The following is a 4,037-nucleotide window of genomic DNA, read 5'->3' as shown; positions in this document are numbered from 1 at the left end:
ACACCAGCATGTGGCCCAAATATATATGAGTGAAAAGGGTGGTATGTGATGTTCAAAATTCCAATGCACAACTTTGACCCTGCGGGCCCACGATTGGGCGCGTCTTTGAAGATCGATGAGATGGGCCAGAAGTCAAGAACCACCTGGAAGTGGCCAAATATATGTACGAATATTGGGGATGTTTAAAACTTTAAATACACAATGCATAACTTTGGTGGCACCTGCCTCGCAAACCCGAAAGCACCCTAACAACCACCTAGCTAGGATATATATAATGACATAATGTCGTACCTAGCTAGGATGCTTGGCCCACCACCTCCCACCTTGTGTCAGCGGGGCGGATGCACGTAATGATCGATACTTTGGTCATACATGCATGTCGCCATGACCTACCATAAGACGGACCAATGAATCTTTCGTTTGGTCAAATGACAGTTGTTGTTGTCCATAAACCGCTTGGGCCAATAGATTGAACCATCATAAAAATCGCACGAGAGGGACCACAAAACTAGCACCTCTTGCATGCGGCCCAAAATGATGTACGTTGGGAAGGGGTGATGTGTGTTTTCAATATAGAATAATGTAGAATTTAGATGTGGTGCCTACCTCTCGATACAGACAAAAACCATGAAGGCAAGGTAGTTAAGGACGAGATACGTACGCAGGGTTTGATGTAGGTCGAACCCAGCAATCCGAGCATCTGGGAGGGAATCCTGACAACGCATCAGCTCGAGCTTTGGTTGACCGACATTTGACGGTGACCGGCCCTAACACGAACTAGGAGGAATCCATTCATGGCCAACACATACCCCTCATTATCGGTCAAAGGGATGATATATATACACTCGGGGAGCCCACAAATATCTGTGTCATCACAAAAAACGCACAAGGGAGACGTGGTCGATCAGAAGACCCCGTATACACTGCATGCAGCCCGAAAATATGTATGGGTACGATGGTGTATGATGTGTTTAAATCCCAAATGCACAACTTCGATGGGCCACGCCAACTACATTACAAACCGAACACCGTACCTGACTCCAAGCCTGGTTCAATACCTATGATGTCAGTTTCCCAACTTCGAGGTGGCACCGGGGGGGTCGTCCCACGCATGCGCTCAAACTTTATTTTGTCTAGCATGGGAACATCTATATATATCTATACATCTATACACCTATATAGTGTGCGAATAACTTTGAAAGTTGCTCGTTGGATGAAGCCAATCCGACGGTACAGAGATGGCAAATCCGAGCACTACTGGCCGTTGGATATCATCTACATTCCACCAGATTCTGCCACATGTACAATCTAGAAGACTCCATGGTTGATGTCGGTTCAATATCCGGCGTATCTCGTAGTAGGGGTCCTGAGCTAGGCGTCTTGGAGCGATGGTAACATGGACACGGGGTTTTACCCAGCTTCGGGCTCTCTTGATGAGATAATACCCTACATGCTGCTTTTGATTGTTTTCATATGGGTGTAGTACAGAGTACACGTATCTACCACGAGATTGTAGTAATGAATATGAGATTGTCTATTGACTAGCCTGGCCGCGATTTATATATGCACCGTAGGCCTAGGGTTTAGAGGAGTCCTTGTCTTGGGCACCAAGTCTTGTGGAATCCTCCTTGTATGCGGCGTGGGCTGTCCGAACTGGCCCATGAGTAAACGGCCATGGGGGTCCTCGGCCCAATCCAACTGATCGGGAGACGACGTGGTGAGTACCCCCTCGTCCAGGACACCGTCAGTAGCCCCCTGAACCGGTCTTCAAGTTGGGGACGCTCCTCGATTCTTCCGAACTGTTCTTCATCTTCGGTCGTCGGTCTTGAAAACCGGTTCAACAAATCTTCTCATCTTCGATATTGAGGATCGCCGAGGTGACTCCGAAGAGTTTACACGTCGGGTATCCGAGGGGCCCTTTAAGTCTTCGGCCTTTATCAATGCCTTGTTATTTTTATGCCATGCCTCGGGTTTGAAGTGTTTCCCGTGCGGCGGTGTCCTCTTGCGTTCGAGCTCCAACGCCGGACTGCATTCGAGGTATCTTTTGCAGCCGAGCACCAACGCCGGATCGCTTTCGATCTCCAACGCCGGAATGTATCCGAGCTCCAACGCCGGAATGCATCCGAGCTCCAACGTCAGACTATGTCCAAGCTCCAACGCTGGACTGTATCCGAGCTCCAACGCCGGACTATATCCGAGGTGTCATAGATCACCTTGGTTCAAAAAAGTTTAAGGAGTTTAGCCGAGCTTAATGCCGGAAATGCCCTCTATGGAGCCAGCCACTTGCATCTGAGCTATATCCCGAAATGCTTTCGAGGTGGTTCAGCACCTCGGTCATGGGCTGATTGTTTGCAGATTTTATTTCCGATTGATGCAATCTATTTACTGACGAGATATATAGCCGGTAGCCCTCAAGGTGTGTGTCGGTCTAAAAACCCAAGATGCACCTGAAGGATGACATAAGACCGCTGATTCCAGTAGCCCCCGAGACTCAGGTTGATTTGCAAAATCAGCCTAAGGATCAACTCCTAGCTCGGTAGAATACTTCGGGAGACAAAAAGCGGTGTGAACAGTCCTCGAGACTCAGGCTGGGTGCCGCCGACCAACCTGAGGATCATAATCTCCTCGGAAACTATATTGCACTTAAATTTCCTGCATTGGATTATCAAGCAGTAGCCCCCGAGACACTGGTCGGGTGGCAACACCGGATCAGGGGATCGATGTGCCCCTTTAATAGTAGTAAATGATAAGCCCGAAGCCCAGTAGCCCCCGAGCCTTAATGCAGGCACGGGAGACCGAATTAAGGATCGATGTCCATAGTAAAATCACAAATTATGTGTGATGATTCTATGTATCCAAGTACTTTACATCATTAATGCTCGGATCCACATTGTACAAAACTTTGTTGACCGACCATCGGCTTCAACCTCTTCGGCCAGTAGCCGAGGAGTGTTTTCCTACTTTATAAAGCCGTTATAAGGGCAAAAGATTTATGATAAACAAGGCAATCCGGCCATACGGTTTTATAAACAAAGTACACGGAGAGATATGTTATATTACTTTTTAATGTAAGAAACATCTTCCAAGGAAAATAGTCCCGCTATTGGTTCCTTTCTTTGGGTTGTCATGCTGATCATGATCATGAAACCTCACCTCCGATCAATGGGAGAGGAAAATATTGAGGATTTAGTTCGGGGAAAGTTCCCGAACTCTATGGTATTAATGAACCAAAATTTCCACTTCCGTTGTTCCCGACCAATGTGATCCTTTAAGATTGCTAGCTTTCGGCTTCACCCAGTCTGAGGTACTAACTCGGATGACCCGGTAGTAACAATCACAGAGGTGCTCCCTTTACCGCCTAGCCGAACAATCGGGAACGTAGGGGTAAGCACAGGAGCGAAGCAACCCAGCTTGGCCAAACTCTTAAGTCAAATTGATGCATATTTATGGCTTTATAACGATAATTACGGAAGACAGCCCTCGTATATTAAATACAAACGCCGATGATATGTTTATTTTGACTCCGTTGCGACCGTTTATCAGTTCAAAGTGGCCCATCGTCGGCTTCCACCCCCTTGTAGATGCTACGCAGGGTGTTTCCGCAATAACAAATAACCCTTAGCCGACATCTCGGTGCCCGAAGGCGGTTGTGTTAGCAGAAACGAGGATATCAGATATGCGGGCTTTATAACTTTCACTTAGTCATAGGAGCTTAAAGTTGGGAGGCCAGTTACTAGCCCCCAGTTAGTGTTCGGCGACAGTCGAGGTCAAGCCCTAAACACTTCAGCCAATGTTATGAACGGCCCATCATTTAACACAGTCATCAGATTGCCGACCCGTTTACGCTTATTATGACAGTCAGTTTTCGGCTTTCTCCACTGAGGTGCTTAACCATGTGAGCTGGAAGCACAATCGCAGTGGTTCTCCCTTTGCACACCTAGCCGAACAAAGAGGAACGTAGGAGGAAAGCACAGGAGCCGGCCAACCCAACTATTGACCGAAGACACAATTCGAAACCAATGCATATATAGCAATAT

This window comes from Triticum aestivum, chromosome 4D (genome assembly GCF_018294505.1).
Source record: "Triticum aestivum cultivar Chinese Spring chromosome 4D, IWGSC CS RefSeq v2.1, whole genome shotgun sequence".
NCBI classification, from domain to species: domain Eukaryota; kingdom Viridiplantae; phylum Streptophyta; class Magnoliopsida; order Poales; family Poaceae; genus Triticum; species Triticum aestivum.
Note: the sequence above shows the minus strand (reverse complement) of the source record.